This window comes from Bufo bufo, chromosome 1 (genome assembly GCF_905171765.1).
Source record: "Bufo bufo chromosome 1, aBufBuf1.1, whole genome shotgun sequence".
Classification (NCBI taxonomy): Eukaryota; Metazoa; Chordata; class Amphibia; order Anura; family Bufonidae; genus Bufo; species Bufo bufo.
Window position 1 is genome coordinate 388,672,075 of NC_053389.1, and position 24,300 is coordinate 388,696,374.

Here is a 24,300-nt window from a genome sequence, read left to right on the forward strand (position 1 = left end):
TTATGTTGTAAAAGACTGTTCTTGAAAGCCACCATGATGCTCGCCTACGCACCTGTTGCTACAGAGGAAGTCAAGGATCCGGAGTATGAACTTTGTTCATTGGATGAGGAGACCATCATATATTGAATTGCAGAAAGCCAGAGACATTGTGTGTGTGTGTGTGTGTGTGTGTGTGTGTAGTATAAATGTCAGTATCTGTGTGTGTGTGTGTGTGTGTGCGTTGGGAAAACCAACAACAGGGAGGAATGAAGGAGAAAATGAAAAATATATAGTATAATGCTGCCTGATAATACCAGACAATACATTCCCAAATCTTATGTGTGTGTACACATTCATAAGGTGGGGGCACTCACTTGGGTGAGGGGCTATAGACTAGACAGGATGAAGCAAGCCTTGGTAATGAATAACAGATGTTGGCCAAGAAAAACATGAAGCAAGCACGCATTATCCATAGAGAGTTTAACTTATCCAATGAGGATAAGGCAAGTAGGTAAAGTTTAAGATGGTTATGTGTATAAGATGAGTGTGGGCCTCTCCCCCTTTGAGCATTTTCCTTTGTGCGATTGAAGCTGTTAATGCTCCAGGCTAGCCGCAATAAACCTTATTCTTCCTGAAGAATGCATTTTCTGAATGGTATTCCACAACAATTCCTAATTGGGGGTACTAGGTGGGCTTTGTATTTATTAGGGGCATTATAATAGGCAGTATAACCACTCGAGGCACTATAGGAGGCATTATAGTTACTGGGGCACTATAGGTGGCATTATAATTGCTGGAGCTCTACATGGGGCTTTATGGAGGGACATTAAAAGTAATAAATCAAGGCAACTGTATTTTTTCTTGAAGACGTTTTGCTCATCATCAGCCTTGATAAAGACTTCAAGTTGAAACGTCGCAATCTTTGCTGTCTACTGAATAAAACAACAAGATTTTTTGAACAGAAGAGTGCTGTGGATACTTCTTTTGATTTGACACTATATGGGACCCTCAAGCCTGGATCCAAATCCACGGCTGTCCAGCGAATTTTTACCCAACAGGTGGCTTTGGAGTGCTGCTTACCTTATATTATACTTTATGTTGGAATAATTTTGTTAACTGCATTTTATTTTGTTAGAACATTAGAACATTCTTTCCTTTTGGTTAAAAACTGCAGGGAGCCTGTTAAAATAATGAAAAAACTTTTTACCTTCCAGCGCCCACCCAGATTAAGTGCTGCTCTGTCCTCTCTGCTGGGCTGCAGCTGTGACATATTGTTTTGGCTGCAGTAGTGCTATTTCATATACTGCTGTAGCCAATCACTGGCCTAAGCAGCGTATGGCATATGGCCACTGATTGGTTGGAGTGGCATACAGAACGTCACTGTTGCAAACAATAGAATACATCATGGCTGCAGCCTTGAAGAGAGGATAAAGTGGGGAAGGGCTGGATTAGAAGAGTTTTAGGAGGGCAAGGTAAATTTTTTTCATTTCTGCCGAGGATGCGTAAGGTACACAGGTGGATGGCGACAAACTCACTCTGACAACTGAGGAAAACTGGAACGGCTTTACTGATGATGATTATGCAGTACAGCAACAAACTCTTGTACTTGTGAAACTTGGTAAATTTATATTCAAGAAAACTGAGTTGCTAACAGGGAGGTCTCTCACGGGCCGCACTTACTGTTCCTGTTAGCGCGTGATGTACCCTCTTGGTGATTGATCTCTATCTCTCCAAGGCTGGACCTTTCTCTTTGCTGCAGTGGAGAATCTGGCCGTGCACTTCCGAGGCCTTGCTTGTCTGACACATGTGCTCCACACTCTGCTCCCTTGCACTGGTCCATGTTGCACTCTTCCTTCTGTGCCGCTCTGTACCTCTCTGGGCTGCACTGCTTCACTTGTGTGGCCACATCACACCATCCTTGAGCTCTGGTAACGGACCCTGCTTTAGATCTCCTGCACTGCACCCCTCTCCTTCTACAGGAACTGGCTGAACTATTCTTCGCAGGCTTTGTCTTCCTCTGTTATCTGTAACTGGGAACTGGCTCCCTCTACTGGATTGGAATGATGACAGCAAGTCTCTATGTTCCAACACTGCAACAGCTCCTCTTGACACTACAAATATGTCAAGGGTATGCCACATATCTGCACAAGGTTAGCCCCATTATCATTTTGTGGAGTTAATATGTCTTTTCAATCTGATATCCTTGAGAAGATTTAGCATGTTCATTCACCGTGCAAATTTTTCTTTTTGGTGCAGATAAAAATCTAAGTGGATTGTAAGTGGGGTATAAAATACCCAAGCCACTTGCAGTGGATGCAGAATGTTAACGGAATTGATAAGGATTTAAGTGTGGCAATGAAAGCCATAAAACAGTGGAAATGAATCTGTAGTCAAACATACATGACCAGGGTATTGTCGATTCGCTTTCCTTAACCATACCCCATTCCCCAATGAGACACAACAAAATAAGTGGATTTTATTAGCCACAGCAGCCATTTTATTATAAACATAAATAACATAAATATTAACTAACAACGTCTCCAAGGCCTTCCCACCTGAAGGCCCGCCCCATAACCTTACACTGAAATCACGGGGAGGGTCCTTGGAGCCACAGAAACCAGTTGGGTAACTGCCCTCGCCCCTCCTTCAGATTACCTCTAGCCGTTAAACGCCTGCTCAGAGGCAGAACCCGTCAACCATGGGCAACACGGGGCAGATACCCGCCATACGCCACTCCATCATCCAATACCTGGGGAGTATTGGGTCCCTCCCCACCAAGCCAGAGCCACCATAACCACCAACTCCAAGGACCTCCCACCGCCCACGACTCAAGGGGGGGAAACACCTCACCCCCTTGCGTCCCACCACACCAGCAATCCCGTCCTGAAACCATGAGAACCACAAATTGATGCCCATGGCATTCAAATGCACCCCATCACTCCTCCAAAACTCCCCCTCCCCTGTCTCAAGCTCCCTGTGCCTCACCACAACCCCGCCATTCCTCGCCACGAAGCGACCCACCGCTCTATTGAACTTTATCTGTGCCTTGTTCAGTCTTTCCACCGATCTGGCCTCCCTCCAATGATTCCTCGGCACAATGTCGGACAAAACCGTCACTATTGTTGGAAACTGCGTCCACAACCGGAGCAGGTCAAACTTTATATCCTTCGTGAGCTCCCTGCAGGGGCGCACCACCAAATCATTCCCCCCCACATGCAACGCTCAGTTTTTTCCGACGCCAAGGGGACCCCAAAACGATGCGCCATTGCCTCAAAGGAGTGTAACATAACCGAACAACCGCTCGCATTCGGCGGCCCGATGAACAAAAAATCATCCAAATAATGGATGATGGACCCCCAGCCCGACCATTCCCGAGCCACCCATTACAAAAATGTACTAAACGACTCAAAGTAAGCACACGAAACCGAACAACCCATGGGTAGACACCTATCAACACAAAACCCACCCTCCCAAAAACAGCCCAGCAAATGTTGACACTCAGGGTGCACTGGCAAAAGACAAAATGCCACCTCAATGTCTACCTTGGCTAACACAGCCCCCTGCCCATATTCCCTAACCCAACGAATCGCTTCATCGAACAATGTATAAACCACCGAACACAACTTCGGCGCAATCCCGTCATTAACCGAACCCCCTTTTGGAAAAGAGAGGTGATGTATAAGACGAAATTTGTTAGGCCCCCTCTTGGATACCACCCCCAGCGGCGACACCCTCAATTCAGGCATCAACAACTCCCCTAAGGGACCTGCCATGCGCCCCAACTAAACTTCCTACCGCAACTTCTTGGACACCACCCCCGGGAACTCCGCCGCCGACCTCAAATTCCTCCCTGTGCTGTCTTCACTATTGCATACTGTTTATTTGTGTGCTTTCAGCACCATCTAGTGACCTTTATCTGTAAGTGCATCTTTTGCCTTGTTAAGTTATGCATATTCATTAGGTCACCTGACTTCCTGCTCACAGTGCTTTCTGGGAAAGAGACAGGCTCCTGCTTCCTTTTCTCCTCACCTCATGGAAGGAGCAGCTGCACATTGTGTGTCTCCTACTAAGCATCGTTGGTAAGGGATTAATTCCTGTTTTTGTATTAGTTTTGTGTACACTGTACTGTATACTCAGTTCTTGTATGTTCATTTTCTCATAGTTTACCTTATCTACTGCCGGTTAATAAAAACCACAGACTACAGAAACAAGTCTCATCTTATTAACTAGTAGAATGGTGATATCTGCTTGTTGAACTGCATACAGACCCCGGGGGTACATGTTGTGAGAACAGGACAGTAAACGACGACTTCTAGCGAGAGAGACGCACCTGACTACACAGAAGTCTGTTACGGTCCACGCAATATCTGAAAACGGACACCACATCGACTTTAATACAGTCCAGTGCTGCAAGGGGATAGCCGCTTCAAGCAATGTAGACACATTTGATTGCATACTGTGACCGCTCTCTAAGCGCAGTGACCGGAATTCCACAGCACAGTAGTCTCCACGCAGTTAAGTGTCTTCACCAACACCATGTCGCGTAGCACAGTATCAAGCTACAAGACAAGATCAAGGAAGGATGGTTCCACTAAGTCGTATTCCGTTAGCAATGCGGCTGCCATTGCCCGCGCAAAGGCAGAAGCCGCGAAGGTCAAAGCAGCCTTTGCCGAACAAGAAATGAAGATGAAAGAAGAAAAGGCACAGCTGGAAATGAAGATGAAAGAAGAAAAGGCACAGCTAGAGGCTGAGAAAGCAAAGCTAGAGGCTGAGAAAGCAAAGCAACAGGCTTCAATAGACATGCAAAAGGTCCTCTTAGATGCAAAGCTAGAGAAACTCGCCGTAGAGAAAGAAACGGCAGCCGCCATAGCTGAAGCAGAGTTCTTGGAAGCAATGGAATACCCGAAAACCGGAAGTCACCGCAGTGTGCTTAGCCCAGTACTCGGCCAGCAAGATCCTGTACAAAGCACTTCAGAGTACGTCCGTCAACACTCTAGACCAAACAGCAATGCTGATCCATTCCCAGGAACGGAAGACGTCACCTATGCCACAGAAGAATCATACCGTCCAAAAGAAAGAGTCACGCTCGGAACCCAGTCCTACAAACAAGAGAGCCCAGAGCCACGTGACAAAACTCCAGCTAACTTCCCTGCACACCAAGGAAGCCAGCTTCCAGTCCAGCCTGCAGAGCCACCTTATCCCACAAGACGGTATGATATGGGCTGGCCTAAGTCAGAGACTCCATACAGGTATGATCGCCCACCACATTCGCACTGTGACTTTCCACCTCCAACCAACCTTAGTAGTAACCAGAGCACAATAGACTTTGCCAGGTTCTTTACTAAACGTGAGCTAGTTACAAAGGGACTGGTGAAGTTCAGTGATCGCCCTGAAAACTATAGAGCATGGCGGGCCTCCTTTTATAACATTACAAAAGACTTGGGTCTGTCACACAGTGAGGAGATAGACTTCCTTGTAGATCGGCTTGGAAAAGACTCTGTAGAACATGCCAAGAGAATCAGGGATATTAATATAAACTACCCAGAGATTGGCCTAAAAATGATCTGGGATAGACTTGAGGAATGTTATGGTTCTGCAGAGGTCATAGAGGATGCGTTGTTTAAAAGAATTGACGAATTCCCTAGAATATCTAGCAAAGGGTTCCAGAAACTTAGGGATTTAAGTGACCTACTGATGGAATTACAGGTTGCCAAAGCCGAAGGGGATTTACCGGGGCTTGCTTTCCTCGACACTGCCAGAGGTGTCAAACCGATTGTATTAAAGCTTCCCCACAACCTGCAGGAGAAATGGGTCTCCCACGGGTCAAGGTACAAACATATCCACAATGTGCCATTCCCTCCCTTCAGTGTGTTTGTTGACTTTGTAAGGCTAGAGGCCAATATTCGTAATGACCCGAGCTTTGATCTATCACAGTCTTGTGCCACTCCCTATGACCACAGACCACACAAAGGATCAGTGGCAGTGCACAAAACTAACATTTCACCTGCAGATTCTTACAGGCATTACAGCTCCGCCAGCCACGAAACAGTCAAAGATCCTGGTAAGCAGTGCCCTCTACACAAGAAGCCACACCCTCTTCTGAAGTGCAGAGCCTTTAGAGAAATGTCCATAGGAGATCGCAAAGCCTTCCTCAAGGAGAACCGCATTTGCTACAAGTGCTGCTCATCAACATCACATATTGCCAAAGACTGTCAGGTTAGTGTAAAATGCACTGAATGCAACAACTCAGATCACAACACGGCCTTACATCCTGGGCCTTTCCCATGGACCTCATCACAGAGTAACAGTGCCAGAGAGCATGGCGGGGAGGAAAGTAACTCTGAAGCTAACCCACCAGCAGTTACTTCACAATGCACTAAAGTCTGTAAAGGACTCATAGGCGGCAGGTCCTGCTCAAAAATCTGCCTAACAAAAGTATACCCAAAGGGCTGCAGAGACAAAGCCATCAATGTTTACGCTATCCTAGATGACCAAAGTAATGCGTCCCTAGCCAAATCTACTTTCTTTGATATTTTCAACATCAAAGGGCCTAACACTCCTTATTCTCTAAAGACTTGTGCGGGTACTGTAGAAACAGCGGGGAGGAGAGCTAGTGGCTACCTAATTGAATCCATAGATGGTAAAACGTGTCTTTCCTTACCAACTATTACTGAATGTAACCAAATCCCTGATAATAAACACGAGATCCCTACACCAGAGGTAGCCATACATCACCTCCATTTACAGCGTATAGCCCATCTCTTACCAAAACTCGATCCTAACGCTCAGATAATCCTACTCCTAGGGAGAGATATCTTACAAGTTCATAAAACTAGAGAACAGATTAATGGCCCACATCATGCTCCTTATGCCCGAAGTCATGACCTAGGATGGGTCATAGTAGGAGATGTCTGCTTAGGAAGCATACACAAACCAACCTCCATTAATAGCATGCTCACAAGCACATTAGATAATGGACGTCCCTCTATTTTCCAACCATGTAAAAACAACTTCCTCATAAAGGAACTGCCACATAGTACTCAACTACCTTGTTCTTTCATAGACTCTGTAGACCACGACATAGCTTGTGACAGTGACGAAGACCACTTAGGTTGCTCAGTGTTCCAAAGGACCAAGGAGGACAATCAGGTAGCAATGTCCCACGAAGACAGATTGTTTTTAGAAACCATGCAAAAGGAAATCACTAAGGATGAAACAAATAGTTGGGTCGCACCCCTTCCCTTCAGGCCTCAAAGACAACGTTTGCCTAACAACAGAGAGCAAGTCTACAGACGTTTTGTCTCTCTAAGACGTAGCTTCCACAAGAAGCCAGAAATGAAAGATCACTTCTTTACTTTCATGAGGAAAATATTTGAGAATGGTCATGCTGAGGTAGCTCCCACCCTTAAAAACTCAGAAGAATGTTGGTATTTACCCATATTCGGGGTTTACCACCCAAAGAAACCAGGTCAAATTAGAGTAGTGTTTGACTCTAGTGCTAAATATGAAGGCGTGTCCCTAAACGACGTCCTGCTCTCAGGTCCAGATCTTAACAACAAGCTCCTAGGAGTACTGCTTCGTTTTCGTAAAGACTCTGTTGCCTTCATGGCGGACATTCAGCAGATGTTTCATTGCTTTCTCGTTAAAGAGGAACATAGAAACTTCTTAAGATTTCTTTGGTTTATTGATAATGACCCCACAAAAGATATCGCGGAGTACCGCATGCGGGTACATATCTTTGGTAACAGCCCCTCTCCTGCAGTTGCAACTTATGGTCTCAGACACTCTGCTCAGGAAGGCAAAATAGAATATGGGTCAGACGTCAGACAATTCGTAGAAAGAGACTTTTATGTAGATGACTGTCTAAAATCACTACCCACTGTTGAGGGCGCAGTAAGTCTCCATAAGAGAGCTCAAGAAATGCTTGCATGCTCAAACCTGAGACTCCACAAAATAGCCTCCAATAGTAAGCAGCTGATAGAAGCATTTCCCTCTCAAGACCACTCAAACGACCTACAGAGCTTAGACTTAGGGACTGACTCCCTTCCTATACAACGTAGCCTTGGTCTCCTCTGGGATCTAAAATCAGACACGTTCACCTTCCAAGTCAGCCAGGAAGAGAAGCCCTTTACCCGTAGAGGTGTCCTGTCTGCCATAAACAGTCTTTATGATCCCTTGGGATTCACGGCCCCTGTTACAATCCAGGGCAAATCACTACTTAGAGACTTAACTCAGGAGACATTGGATTGGGATCACCCACTTTCCCCTGAAAAAAGAAACATACGGATAGAGTGGAGAAACTCCCTAAAGACTTTATCTAACCTGCATGTTCCACGTTCTTACGCTCCTGTGCCATCCACAGAAGTAAAAACACAAAGACTTTATGTATTCTCTGACGCGTCCGTCAAAGCAATTGCCGCTGTAGCTTATCTTAAAACTATAGACAGCAAAGGTCAGTGCCACACAGGGTTTGTCATGGGCAAAGCAAAACTCGCACCACTTCTCGAACATACAATACCCAGGCTAGAACTTTGTGCCGCTGTACTAGCCGTTGAACTAGCTGAATTAATTACAACAGAGATAAACCTAGAGATTCGAGACACAGAGTTTTATACAGACAGTAAAGTGGTCCTACATTTACAACCAAACTAGGCGTTTTTACGTTTACGTTAACAACCGAGTGTTAAGAATCAGGAGGTCTACTTTCCCAAAGCAATGGCACTTTGTACCTACTGACCATAACCCAGCAAACTTAGCAACCAGGTCAGTTGCTGCCAGTCACCTTAAGGACACAGTTTGGTTCAGGGGTTCTGCTTTTCTATACAACTCAGAACATTCTTCTGCCTGTGACTCATATGAGTTGTTAGATGCAGATTCTGACAAAGAAATCCGCCCCCAGGTATCTGTGCTACTTACTGTAAATTCGTACAATCAGCTCGGTAGCCACCGTTTCATCAGATTTTCCACCTGGAAGTCACTCGTGCGAGCTATCACCTGCTTAGCACACGTAGCCCGTTCCTTCAAGCATGCCCCATTTGTTATGGAATGTAACTGCAAAGGTTGGCATCATTGTAAGAATGGATACTCAGTAAGTGAGCTAGAACAATCGAAAAATCTAATTATTTGTTCCATGCAACAAGAGACATTCGCCAAAGAACTCTACTGCATCAACAACAAAAAACCTGTGTCAAAAGACAGTGTGTTAGTGAAGCTCGATCCAGTCCTTGATGAGAATGGTCAAATAAGAGTGGGAGGGCGGCTTAAAGAGGCCAAATTAGGGTTTAATGAGAAACATCCTATCATAATACCTGGTCATCATCATTTAGCTTCCTTGCTTGTAGAGCACTACCACAGTAAGATAAAACACCAAGGTCGACTATTCACCGAAGGAGCATTACGAGCTGCTGGGCTGTGGGTCTTTGGTGCAAAAAGGTGTATTAACAAATGTATATACAAATGTATCACTTGCCGCAAGCTACGCGGGGGTTTACATACTCAAAAAATGGCCAATCTCCCATCCGACAGGGTTAACATGGACCCTCCATTTACTAATGTGGGCCTTGACGTGTTTGGTCCCTGGTCCGTTATCACACGCCAAACAAGAGGTAGCCACGCTAGCTCCAAGAGATGGGCAGTCATTTTCAGTTGTATGTCAATTCGAGCCGTCCACATTGAAGTTATTGAGTCTATGGACACTTCTAGCTTCATAAATGCCCTCAGGCGCTTTATAGCAATCAGAGGTCCTGTAAAACAAATCCGCTCTGACAGAGGCACAAACTTTGTTGGAGCTGCTAATGAGCTAAAGATTCTCTCCAACTTGGATAATAACAGTGTAAAAAGATTCCTTGGTGAGCAAGGGTGCACTTGGATTTTCAATTTCCCTCATTCTTCTCACATGGGAGGAGCCTGGGAAAGAATGATTGGCATAGCCCGCAGAATCTTGAACTCTATCTTCCTACAAGTGGGCAATGCTAGACTCTCTCATGAATGCCTTACAACCTTTATGGCCGAAGTCTCTGCCATTATCAATGCCAGACCCTTGGCTCCGATATCAAATGACCCAGGAGATCCAATACTGCTTACACCTGCCTCTCTACTTACCCAAAAGACTGGTATAGTGAGTGCTCCTTCTGGAGAGTTTAGCACCAAAGATCTCTACAAACGCCAATGGAGACAAGTGCAAGGCCTTGCCGATACTTTCTGGAATAGGTGGAAGAAGCAATATCTTCCCACCTTACAGACAAGAACCAAATGGCACACAGTTAAGCCCAACCTAAAACCTGATGACATTGTTCTTGTTAAAGACTCTCAGGCCCAAAGAAATCATTGGCCTTTGGGCCTCATTACTAAAGTGTTTCCAAGTGAAGACGGACATGTCCGTAAAGTTGAGGTCAAGATCTTCAAACAAAATGAGACCAAACTGTTTATCAGACCTACTTCCGAACTAATCCTACTGTTATCTGTTGAGGACTCTAGTAGTGACATCGGCTGATGTCAAGCGGGGAGTGTGCTGTCTTCACTATTGCATACTGTTTATTTGTGTGCTTTCAGCACCATCTAGTGACCTTTATCTGTAAGTGCATCTTTTGCCTTGTTAAGTTTTGCATATTCATTAGGTCACCTGACTTCCTGCTCACAGTGCTTTCTGGGAAAGAGACAGGCTCCTGCTTCCTTTTCTCCTCACCTCATGGAAGGAGCAGCTGCACATTGTGTGTCTCCTACTAAGCATCGTCGGTAAGGGATTAATTCCTGTTTTTGTATTAGTTTTGTGTACACTGTACTGTATACTCAGTTCTTGTATGTTCATTTTCTCATAGTTTACCTTATCTACTGCCGGTTAATAAAAACCACAGACTACAGAAACAAGTCTCATCTTATTAACTAGTAGAATGGTGATATCTGCCTGTTGAACTGCATACAGACCCCGGGGGTACATGTTGTGAGAACAGGACACTCCCCCCTTTCCAAACCTCCCCCTCCACGAACGGGATACGAAAAACCCTCCCTAAAACCCTTCAAAAGGAACTCTGCCGCCCCCGTGTTCGTGTATCTACTTAGGAAAAGGCACCATCGTGGCCACCCGAATTGGCGTCCACCCTTTTTCCATCTGCATCCCCCCAACTCTTCCCCTTGCGTCCTCTGAAGCACCTCTGTGCTCCGTGATTCCCGCCACATGAGGAACATTCATGCTTAAACTTGCACTTATCCCTATTTCTGCATCCCCCTTCGCTGAACTGGAAACATAAACCCTTTTGAGAGGCCGCCGAGCGCTCCGATTGTCCGGAACCCCCGGCTCCTCCCTGAAAGGACTGCCCTGCCCTAACCGGAGTCATCACCCGCATCCACAAGCCAATGTCTTTGTGGTCCCAACGGATGCTCGTACGAACCGCCCTCCGTTGCCGAAACTGCACATCATATCTCAGCCAACCCTGACCCCCGTACACCCGGTACGCATCCCTAATCACATCCCAGTAACAAAAAAGCACAGAACAATTCTCTGGCGCCTTCTCCCCAATGACAAATGCCTGCAGCCAATTTGAAAAAGTACGCGAAATCAGCCGATGCCACCGCTTATCCTCATCATTCATCTTTTTATCCTCCCTCCGGTCCCTATCCAAATTAAATCTTTCCAGCGGGAGTAACGATAATATATCAACGTACTCCCCCTTCCAGATCCTTTCCTTAACCTCAGGCTTCAAATGGGCCCCCAGAGGCCCCTCAAAGCACACGTAAACCTTGCCCCTTGCAGCGTCGTCCAGACTAGGTTCCCCTTTTTCCTTAGCCCCCTCCTTCTCAGCTGAACAGACGACCCACCGGGCGCGCTCCCGACCGCCTCCGCCCCTGTGACCCCAACCCCACTAGTAACCGCTGGTGCAAGCCCCGGCAACCCCCACTCCGGCGACCCGGACGCTGGCCCAGTTCCCACTAGCCCCTTAACCAGATCCCGCAAACCCAATAACAACTCCCCCAGACAGCCCGTGACGGACGCCCCTGGGCCCCCCCCAACCACAGGAGCCCCCCCCAAAACAAGAAACCATTAAAGGGAAATCCCCGTGTCTCACCTAGCTGTATGGATGCTGTGATTTTACCAGCCGCAAAGTGATGTAGTGGAGCTTGACTGGTGTAGACTACTCCTCTGGACGTCCCCGACGCACCCACCGAACTCTCTCCTGACATCGCAGTCCTCCAAGCCTGCAGTACTGCAGCTTCGCCACTAGGGGCAGTGGCCGACGCCGATTCCAGGTCAGCCTCCTGCTGCCTGACTCTATTCTCCAGCACAGGGCCGCTATCTTGACCCATTCACCTGGATGCTACTGCATCGCTCTCCTACGCCGGGCACACTCACCCCTGCCTGGGGCAGCTGCCGATCCTGCTCCAGCTTCCCTGCCGCTTGCTGCTGAGGAGGAGGCGTCCGGCCTCCCCCTCCCTAGGTCCCGCCTGACATTTGGATTCCTCCCAGCACGCGACCGCCGGCTACCTGCGCTCTTGCCCGTGGCGCATGCCGGAGGGTCCCTGGAGGGGATCCTGATCCGGCGTCGGGACTGAAGCGTGCTAGATGCCTAGTCCTCTGCGGCCAGCAACTGGGGGACACTATGGCACCTGCATCCACCGACCCCGGCAGCAATCCATGGGTGGATTCCTGCAGCCATTCCGCCCCTCTGCTCGCTGCTGCAGCCCGCAGCTGCTCCAACAGCGTCTCCACATCCGACATCGGGCAGACATCACTTGCCACAGGTAAACGGTCACACTTTTGCTGGACTGCTACACTACGGCTGTCCCCTTGAATTGACCCTTTTCCCGCTCTTGCTCCCCCTTTATAAAAAACCTACCCCCCTCCCCTGCATCTCCGCCCCCCCTCTTTCCATACGTTAACCCTTCCCTGACCTTCCTTTACCTACCACTCCCTCCAAACCTGGTCATGCCAGGCCTTCCCCCAGGCCTGACCTGGACGGATCATACTTGGACTGGGGCTAAAGGGTGACTTTAGCTGCAATACACATCACACTGCCAAAGTCTGCAGTATTGCACTGCCTTCATTGCAAGTAAAGAAGTGTCCAGCAGAATTGACCCTTTAAAACGTAACTTTTACTTACTGATACTATATAAAATAATGCCACAGTGGTGGTTCACCAGTGAAAAAAATTGTGAAACAAACAAACAATGAAAAAAGAGATAAGATATGTTTACACAGGGTAACCAACCGTTGATACGGTTTCAGAGGTTAGTAAACACAGGGCAGCAATCGGGAGTATTGGGATATGTCTAACCTGTCCCTATACTCACCCTGCGTAATTCCTCAGCCCAGGGACGTCCCCTGGTGGTAAAGACTCCCTGTCCTCGTGCCTGGACTGACTGCCCTACGTTTACCCTCCTCTCAAAAGAAGCTATGTCTAACCTGTCCCTATACTCACCCTGAGTAATTCCTCAGCCCAGGGACGTCCCCTGGTGGTGGAGACTCCCTGTCCTCGTGCCTGGACTGACTGCCCTACGTTTACCCTCCTCTCAAAAGAAGCACAGTGCCACGGTACCCCGTGAACCGACGGATATTATCTGTGTCACAGGTAAGTCAATACCCGCAAAGACAACAGCCCATATAGATGGATAGACAAAAGATAATAATGTAAATAGGTGTAGAGATGTGAGTATCACCTATAGCATTAATTAGAAAAGAACCAAACACAGGGGCATCAGTAGCGGTGCGCTCCCAGGTTGGTTGTCACAAAACCCCTACGCGTTTCCCCTATTACTAGGTTCATCAGGGGGTATTAACAGTCATGGGTGAACCGTCATGTTAGGATAAATAAATTATAGATAAATCAAAAAGATATACTCATGATACAGTAGAGGACACAGGACCAAAGACGCAAGCAGGGACGTGTATAGGACCCAGGGGACCATTAGATATACCCCACCTGTGAATGGAAGGTAGAAAAGATATCAGGGTGGGAACTTAGTGAAAAATATATCATTCTGCCCCTTAGGTATCATTACTTACTCAATGTCCTAGGCAGTCAAATGGCTAAAGGGCCCAATCAGATAGAGGCCAACACATTATCCAAGAGGCTGTAAAAGATATGATGTAGCGCTTAGCTGATGCCATGCTTATAACTTGCCAATTTGGACCATAAAGTCCTTACTCACATTTAGGTTGCGTCTTGGTGACATCCTGTTCCTCCTACTGATCACACTCACTCCATTACCCGCTTCCACATATACCCCCTCGCCAGCTGTTCAAAATCCGCTACTTCATTGCAAGTAATTTCAACTAATGTGGCTTGCATTTGGATCTACAAGTTGACATGGCCTATGACATGACAGTCACAAGAAATCCAGCAGCCCCACACCCCATTCACTTGCATTAGTTGCAGTTACTTGTGATGTTGGAAGCATTATTGCTGCCCTCACACCCAATGGCAGTGTGGCATCATATTTGCCCCTCGTTTACCTAAGTTGCAGTACCAGGCACAGCCACATGCATGGGAAGGTCTTTGGGGTCATTTATCAAGCTGAAATATGCCTAAATTAGGTGTATTTTAGGCTCAGATTGCAATCTGCGACTTCTCCTCGCTCACGCCAGATCTAAGAAAAAAGTGGCGTAGGTGGGGACGGGCCAGCAGGCCAATCTCATTTACCATTTTCTATGACTGTCTTACATTTAGAAGTGGCAGTGGATCGCGGAAGTTATGAAGAGATCCAGGCCTCTTTATAACTTCGGCGATCCACCGCCAGCAATGGGGCGTCTAAAACGCTGGTTTTAATAAATGTGCCCCTTTGTGCCTTGAGAATAGGGCAGGAGCCACGGCCCCATGGTGCATCGTTAAGCACACTCCTGGGACCCCTGCCACTCACACATTTATAGTCCACCATAGGGATGTTTTTATATTGACATATGGTCTGACGTGCTCTCAACTCAACATTTCAATATTCAGTGTTCTTTCTAGTATAAGCATTTTTTAGGGCAGCACCAGATTGTACAGTAGTTCATTGCAATGTTAAATCCCCTTAATCCAGTCTTGCTTGTCATGGGCAATACAGGATTTTATCAAATTAGTAACACAAATATGAATATTACATCTCATTATCTCTCCCTTTCCTTAAGTGTACTTATTAGCATCTAAACAGGTACAATAATGTTGTGGGTGGTATAACATTAGCCTTAGAGCGTGTGTCTGCTTGAGATAGGCAAACTATATTATGAGCCCCACTGGGGACAATGACTGATGTGACTACATCTACAGTACGGCACTGTGGAATATGTCAGTACTACCCACACATAAATGACAATGTTTAACAAATGCATTTTATATCAAACCTCGAGTCACCAAGTAACCGGTTTATTTAAAGTTTTAGAATATCATTACATTATCTGTGGGGAAAAACTGGTTTGAAGAATTGAAATATAATAGTTGTAAATAAATATGCAGAATTAGCTAAGACAGTGTTCACATGCATTTTCGAGTCTCTTTGCAGATTCTGTTAGATTTGATGTTTATATAGCGTCAGTGATGCAACTGATCTGGCTCTGCGTTGTTATAAATAGAAACCATGACACATCTGTGAAAAGAGTCTAAGCCAAATTCATTAGAGGGGTTCTCTGGCATTTTAATATTATTGGCCTATTCCTGAGGATAGGCCATCAATATCTGATCTGTGGGAGTCTGACACCCCACACCCCTGCCAATCAATTGCTCTGCAGAGGCTCCAGGGCCAGAGATCTTTACTAGAACTACAAGCACCAAAGTGCTCATGTAGAACACTTCATGATGGCTGGGATTTGAACTCCCAATGCTGTACATTAGAGGCAAGGACCATATCCACTCAGCTATAAAGCTGAGTGCTAAACTGTGTCAGAAAAAACTCATAGTAGTTTCTAATGTAGTGAGTATTCCTATTCAGCAGAAGACTTATTTTATATTTTATATCTATGCAGATTAACATGTAGCTCTATAGTGTAGTGGTTAACACCCTTGTCTCTGATGTACAAGGTTGGGAGTTCAAATCCCAGCAGAAACATTTATATAGAAGTTTTTAGCCATAATATATTTACATATATTATTATATATTTAGAATATATAATATATTATAATATATGTAAATATATTATGGCTAAAAACATTAGTAGTAGATTCCGACATATTATGCATTCATATATATCAGAAGTATGATTTAGTAATTACACATTTATTTTGTGCCATACATTTTTTACAATTACTAAAAAAAATATAAAATATATAAATTTAATCTCTATGTCTGAAATGTTTCTGCCATGATTTGAACTCCCAACCTTGTACATTAGAGGAAAGGACCTTATCCACTCAGCTATAAAGCTGAACGCTAAACTGTCAGAAAAACCTTACAGTAGTTTCTGATGTAGTGAGTATTCCTATTCAGCAGAAGACTTATTTTATATTTCTGTGCAGGTTAACATGTAGCTCTATAGTCTAGTGGTTAACATTAATGTACAAGGGGTTGGGAGTTCAAATCCTGGCAGAACCTTTTAAGAAATAGATGCAAAATTACATTTAAAGCGAACCTTTCACCTCATTTTCACTTGTGAAACTAGCCACAGTACCTTATAGATTATATTGAATGTGTTGTGATCCATGTTAGTGCCGCTTTCCTGCGCTTTTTATTCATAAAAAAAACGTCTTATAAAGTTCTGATTTCTGCTCCAACAGTCAGGCAACAAGTCAAGGGGGTAGCCCTTCCCTCTCCTCTGGCCGTACCGCCCCTGCCCTAACGCCGCCTCTATGCTTTGTGATTGACAGCCGGCTCAGTCGCCGGGACGGCGCTTCTGAATCCTGCGCATGCGCCATCCTCCTCATTCGCCGCGCGATCCCGTCTTTCTGGGGCTCACGATGATCACTGGCTTGCAATCTGCGGCAAGTCTACAGTGATCACGTGGGGCACTTGGAGCCTGAAGATAGTGGAGCGCGCGCACGGGAGGGAGAGCAGACAGGCAGGCATCGCGTACGGCGCATGCGCGATCCTGTTACATGGTCGCGCTTCTGTCTGCCAGAAAGACGGGATCGCGCGACGAATGAGGAGGACGGCGCATGCGCAGGATTCAGAAGCGCCGTCCCGGCGACTGAGCCGGCTGTCAATCACAAAGCATAGAGGAGGGGTTAGGGCAGGGGCGGTACGGCCAGAGGAGAGGGAAGGGCTACCTCCTTGACTTGTTGCCTGACTGTTGGAGCAGAAATCAGAACTTTATAAGACGGTTTTTTTATGAATAAAAAGCGCAGGAAAGCGGCACTAACATGGATAACAACACATTCAATATAATCTATAAGGTACTGTGGCTAGTTTAACAAGTGAAAATGAGGTGAAAGGTTCGCTTTAAATACACTGACTAGAGCATGCTCGATCAACACTAACAGCTATCTATTGTGTGTAGTGGACAAAGTTGGTTACTGCAGTGCTGCTCCCATTGGGAGCAGTGCTGCAGTAACCAGATCTGTCCACCGCAGAAATGGACAGAGCTGTGTAATTGTGGTGTCGAATTCTGACTTAATAATGGATCCATTCTGGTTTCCATTATGCAAGAGTCCAGTCCTGCATAACGGAAACCAAGACGGATCCATTATGCTGCCCATAGACTTGTATTATGACGGAATGCAAAACGGAAGCCTTTAAGAGGCATTCCGTTTTGATCCATCATAATAGAAGTCTATGGGAATCATAACGGATCCGTCTGGTTTCAGTTAGGCTACTTTCACACTAGTGTTTTTTGCGGATCCATCATGGATCTGCAAAAACGCTTCCGTTACAATAATACAACCGCATGCTTCTGTCATGAACAGATCTGGTTATATTATGTCTTATATAGCCATGACGGATCCGTCATGAACACCATTGAAAGTCAATGGGGGACGGATCCGTTTTCTATTGTGTCAGAGACGGATCCGTCTTGCTCCACACCACATCGCGGACAGAAAAACGCTGCTTGCAGCGTTATTCTGTCTGCGATGGGAGTGCAATCAAACGGAACGGAATGCATTTTGGAGCATCCCGTTTGGTTCAGTTAAGTTTTGTCCCCATTGACAATGACAATGAAACCTAGATGGTTGTGCTGACACTGAAGGAAGAATTAGAAACAATAGGGAAACAGCTGCGTCCAGTTCCAGATCTCGTTGTTGACAAGCACTGCCATGAGATCATAGCAGTAAAGAAGAAAAAGGCTGGAGAATGGCGCTTGCTGGCAGAGCAACGTGGTAAGATATATTTTCTAAATTTTATTAGCTATTTGGCAAAGCGTTTCAGCGTCAGAGCAACAACTTCATTAACACATTAAAGGTAGCCATAACACAGAAGTTTGTTGGTTGTTGAACAAACAGCTGGTGAATGTTTGTTCAAACTAGCCATATATGTTCAATGAAACCAGGTGAAGGACGAAATCTTTTATTCGACTATATGGGCAGCACGGTGGCTCAGTGGTTATCACTGGGGTCTTGCAGCGCTCCAGTTCAAATCCAACCAAGGACAACAACTGCATAGAGTTTGTATGTTCTATCCATGTTTGAGGGTATTCCAACACTCCAAAGACATATTGATAAGGAATCTAGGTTGTGAGCCCCACTTGGGACAGTGAGTGATTATAATTAGCGTTGAACAAATCAAGTTCAGACTGTCGTATTCGAACCCGATTAGTTTGAATACGTCATTAACAATATAGCCTCTGTACTACGATAAAAATGTATGGGCTCTGTGGAGGTCTTTGCGATCTTGCTGCAAATATTGTGAGACTTGCTTCATCTCGTGTATATGATGTGACACTTCGGTTATGCGCATAAATTACAGTGTCAAAATCTGAAGCTGAACTTGGCTTTGTGCCTCATAAACGAAGCCGAGTACAGCTTCAAATTTTGACACTGTAATTTATGCACATAATCAAAGTGTCACGTCATAGACGCGAGACGAAGCACGTCTCGTGATATTTGCAGGAAGATCTTAAAGACCTCCGCGGAGCAAACACATTTTACAGTAGTACGGAGGCTATATTGTTAATAAAGTTGCAATCTGAACCTAATTTGCTCAACACTAATTACAGTATAATGTCTATAAAGCACTGCAGTACTAGTAATAAAAGTGAGTAAAATAGACTGTCAGACAAAAACAGACTTCTTTACAAACGATAATGGTTGCACCGCTATCTATGACTTCGCTCCTCTCTAAATAAGTGGGCGTGTTGTGGGCAGCGGCAGGCCGGTATTATTCACTATTTTCTACGCATGTTTTAAGCGTACAAAATTGTCTAAATGTAAGACAGCTAGAAAGCTATCTTACATTTATAACTGGCACTAGATGTGCCAAAGTTATGCAGAGGCCTGTGCCTCTTCATAACTTTAGGGCTTTATTAAGACCGGTGTCTAAAAAGCCGGTCTTATTAAATTTCATCCTAACGTTCATTTTGGTTGAAATGGTCTGTTTTTATCAACTTTAGATTAACATGTAAGGGTACCTAAATACACTGAGCAAAAATATAAACGCAACACTTTTGGCTTTTCCTCCCATTTTGCATGAGATGAACTCAATGATCTAAAACATTTTCTACATACACATGCGGTATGCCAGACCGACAGGGGAATTATATGTGAGGTCACAGTGTGAGCAATTGGTGGGCCGAGGTGGATGTCCCTTGGTAATCTGACTGGATCTGCGAAGCGGTGGTCCTTCTTCTGGCCTTGGTGCAAGGAGACTTGGTACTTCTGGAGTTTCTTGCACTACTGAAACTTCTTCTTGAGGTGGTTCCTCTGGATGACGTGACACTGGACTGACTGGAGCAGGCACAGAAATGTTTAACCATGGCGTAAGGAACCATTTTAGACGATTTGTTTCCGTCATTAGTTTTTCAACAGTCTGAATAGGCTCTTCAGGATTAACTGGTAGTTCAGGCACTTGAATTGGAGGCTGATGTTCCTCTGTAACAGTCTCATCTAGAAGGATTCTTCCTGGGGTATCTTTCTCCTTATTACACAGTTTCAAGCGATTGCAATGAACTATTTGAGGCGATTTGTTTTCTCTGGTGATCTCATAGGTGTCAGTTGCTGGATTGGGGATAGCTGAAACGATGTAGGGATCTCTTTCCCACTTAGACCTCTTTCACATGGGCGTCATGTTTTTTGCCCGGATAAGATGCGGGTGCGTTGCGGGAAAATGCACGATTTTTCAGCGCGAGTGCAAAACATTGTAATGCGTTTTGCACGCGCGTGAGAAAAATCGGCATGTTTGATACCAAAACCCGAACTTCTTCACAGAAGTTCGGGTTTGGGTTAGGTGTTCTGTAGATTGTATTATTTTCCCTTATAACATGGTTATAAGGGAAAATAATAGCATTCGTAATACAGAATGCATAGTACAATAGGGCTGGAGGGATTAAAATAAATAAAAAATAATTTAACTCTCCCTAATCCACTTGTTCGTGCAGCCCGGCTTCTCTTCTGTCTTCGTTCTTCAGGACCTTGGCAAAGGACCTGTAGTGACGTCACTGCGCTCATCACATGGTCCATCACATGATCTTTTAACATGGTGATGGATAATGTGACGGGCCATGTGATGAGCGCAGTGACGTCATCACAGGTCATTTACCCAGGTCCTGAAGAAAGAAGACAAAAGAGAAGCCGAACAAGTGGATTAACCACCTCAGCCCCTATAGCTTAAACACCCTTAATGACCAGGCCACTTTTTACACTTCTGACCTACCTTACTTTCACCGTTTATTGCTCGGTCATGCAACTTACCACCCAAATAAATTTTACCTCCTTTTCTTCTCACTAATAGAGCTTTCATTTGGTGGTATTTCATTGCTGCTGACATTTTTACTTTTTTTGTTATTAATCGAAATTTAACGATTTTTTTGCAAAAAAAATGAAATTTTTCACTTTCAGTTGTAAAATTTAGCAAAAAAAACGACATCCATATATAAATTTTTCTCTAAATTTATTGTTCTACATGTCTTTGATAAAAAAAAAAATGTTTGGGTAAAAAAAAAAAAATGGTTTGGGTAAAAGTTATAGCGTTTACAAACTATGGTACAAAAATGTGAATTTCCGCTTTTTGAAGCAGCTCTGACTTTCTGAGCACCTGTCATGTTTCCTGAGGTTCTACAATGGCCAGACAGTACAAACACCCCACAAATGACCCCATTTCGGAAAGTAGACACCCTAAGGTATTCGCTGATGGGCATAGTGAGTTCATAGAACTTTTTATTTTTTGTCACAAGTCAGCGGAAAATGATGATTTTTCTTTTTTCTTTTTTTTTTCTTACAAAGTCTCATATTCCACTAACTTGTGACAAAAAATAAAAACTTCTATGAACTCACTATGCCCATCAGCGAATACCTTGGGGTGTCTTCATTCCAAAATGGGGTCACTTGTGGTGTAGTTATACTGCCCAGGCATTCTAGGGGCCCAAATGTGTGGTAAGGAGTTTGAAATCAAAATCTGTAAAAAATGGCCGGTGAAATCCGAAAGGTGCTCTTTGGAATGTGGACCCCTTTGCCCACCTAGGCTGCAAAAAAGTGTCACACATGTGGTATCTCCGTACTCAGGAGAAGTTGGGCAATGTGTTTTGGGGTGTCATTTTATATATACCCATGCTGGGTGAGAGAAATATCTCGGTCAAATGCCAACTTTGTATAAAAAAATGGGAAAAGTTGTCTTTTGCCAAGATATTTCTCTCACCCAGCATGGGTATATGTAAAATGACACCCCAAAACACATTGCCCAACTTCTCCTGAGTACAGCGATACCACATGTGTGACACTTTTTTGCAGCCTAGGTGGGCAAAGGGGCCCACATTCCAAAGAGCACCTTTCGGATTTCACCGGCCATTTTTTACAGATTTTGATTTCAAACTACTTACCACAAATTTGGGCCCCTAGAATGCCAGGGCAGTATAACTACCCCACAAGTGACCCCATTTTGGAAAGAAGACACCCCAAGGTATTCCGTGAGGGGCATGGCGAGTTCCTAGAATTTTTTATTTTTTGTCACAAGTTAGCGGAAAAAGATGATTTTTTTTTTTCTTACAAAGTCTCATATTCCACTAACTTGTGACAAAAAATAAAAACTTCCATGAACTCATTATGCCCATCACGAAATACCTGGGGTTGTCTTCTTTCCAAAATGGGGTCACTTGTGGGGTAGTTATACTGTCCTGGCATTCCAGGGGCCCAAATGTGTGGTAAGTAGTTTGGAATCAAAATCTGTAAAAAATGGCCGGTGAAATCCGAAAGGTGCTCTTTGGAATGTGGGCCCCTTTGCCCACCTAGGCTGCAAAAAAGTGTCACACATCTGGTATCCCCGAACTCAGGAGAAGTTGGGCAATGTGTTTTGGGGTGTCATTTTACATATACCCATGCTGGGTGAGATAAATATCTCGGTCAAATGCCAACTTTGTATAAAAAAATGGGAAAAGTTGTCTTTTGCCAAGATATTTCTCTCACCCAGCATGGGTATATGTAAAAAGACACCCCAAAACACATTGCCCAACTTCTCCTGAGTACGGTGATACTAGATGTGTGACATTTTTTGCAGCCTAGGTGGGCAAAGGGGCCCACATTCCAAAGAGCACCTTTCGGATTTCACCGGCCATTTTTTACAGATTTTGATTTCAAACCACTTCTCACGCATTCGGCTCCTAAAATGCCAGGGCAGTATAACTACCCCACAAGTGACCCCATTTTGGAAAGAAGACACCCCAAGGTATTTCGTGATGGGCATAGTGAGTTCATGGAAGTTTTTATTTTTTGTCACAAGTTAGTGGAATATGAGACTTTGTAAGGAAAAAAAAATAAATAAAAAAATTATCATTTTCCGCTTGTGACAAAAAATATAAAATTCTAGGAACTCGCCATGCCCCTCACGGAATACCTTGGGGTGTCTTATTTCCAAAATGGGGTCACTTGTGGGGTATTTATACTGCCCTGGCATTTTCCAGGGGCTCTAATGTGTGGTAAGTAGGTAAATGACCTGTGAAATCCTAAAGGTGCTCTTTGGAATGTGGGCCCCTTTGCCCACCTAGGCTGCAAAAAAGTGTCACACATGTGGTATCGCCGTATTCAGGAGAAGTTGGGCAATGTGTTTTGGGGTGTCTTTTTACATATACTCATGCTGGGTGAGAGAAATATCTCGGCAAAAGACAACTTTTCCCATTTTTTATACAAAGTTGTCTTTTGCCAAGATATTTATCTCACCCAGCATGGGTATATGTAAAATGACACCCCAAAACACATTTCCCAACTTCTCCTGAGTACGGCGATACCACATGTGTAACACTTTTTTGCAGCCTAGATGCGCAAAGGGGCCCACATTCATTTTATGAGGGCATTTTTAGACATTTGGATCCCAGACTTCTTCTCACGCTTTAGGGCCCCTAGAATGCCAGGGCAGTATAAATACCCCACATGTGACCCCATTTTGGAAAGAAGACACCCCAAGGTATTCAATGAGGGGCATGGCGAGTTCAAAGAAATTTATTTTTTTTGGCACAAGTTAGCGGAAATTGATATATATATTTTTTTCTCACAAAGTCTCCCTTTCCGCTAATTTGGGAAAAATTTCAAATTTTACGCATTTGGATTCCGTGAGGGGTATGGTGAGTTCATGTGAGATTTTATTTTTTGACACAAGTTAGTGGAATATGAGACTTTGTAAGAAAAAAATTAAAATTTCCGCTAACTTGGGCCAAAAAAATGTCTGAATGGAGCCTTACAGGGGGGTGATCAATGACAGGGAGGTGATCAATGACAGGGGGGTGATCAATGACAGGGGGGTGATCAGGGAGTCTATATGGGGTGATCACCCCCCTGTCATTGATCACCCCCTATAAGGCTCCATTCAGATGTCCGTATGTGTTTTGCGGATCCGATCCATGTATCAGTGGATCCGTAAAAATCATACGGACATCTGAATGGAGCCTTACAGGGGGGTGATCAATGACAGGGGTTTGATCAATGACAGGGGGGTGATCAGGGAGTCTATATGGGGTGATCACCCCCCTGTAAGGCTCCATTCAGATGTCCGTATGTGTTTTGCGGATCCGATCCATGTATCAGTGGATCCGTAAAAATCATACGGACATCTGAATGGAGCCTTACAGGGGGGTGATCAATGACAGGGGGGTGATCAGGGAGTCTATATGGGGTGATCACCCCCCTGAAAGGCTCCATTCAGATGTCCGTATGTGTTTTGCGGATCCGATCCATGTATCATTGAATCCGTAAAAATCATACGGACATCTGAATGCAGCCTTACAGGGGGGTGATCAATGACAGGGGGGTGATCAATGACAGGGGGGTGATCAGGGAGTCTATATGG

The 24,300-nt window shown here is 44.9% G+C and overlaps 1 long non-coding RNA gene across 1 annotated transcript; it reads right to left on the reverse strand.

The window, feature by feature from the left end:
• Positions 1 to 549: 549 nt before the first annotated feature.
• Positions 550 to 18,576, reverse strand: LOC120987023. The gene is made up of 3 exons (XR_005775883.1): positions 18,567 to 18,576; positions 15,493 to 15,500; positions 550 to 663 (listed from the first exon to the last, which is right to left on the reverse strand). It is a non-coding gene; the product is annotated as an uncharacterized LOC120987023 (long non-coding RNA).
• Positions 18,577 to 24,300: the final 5,724 nt, after the last annotated feature.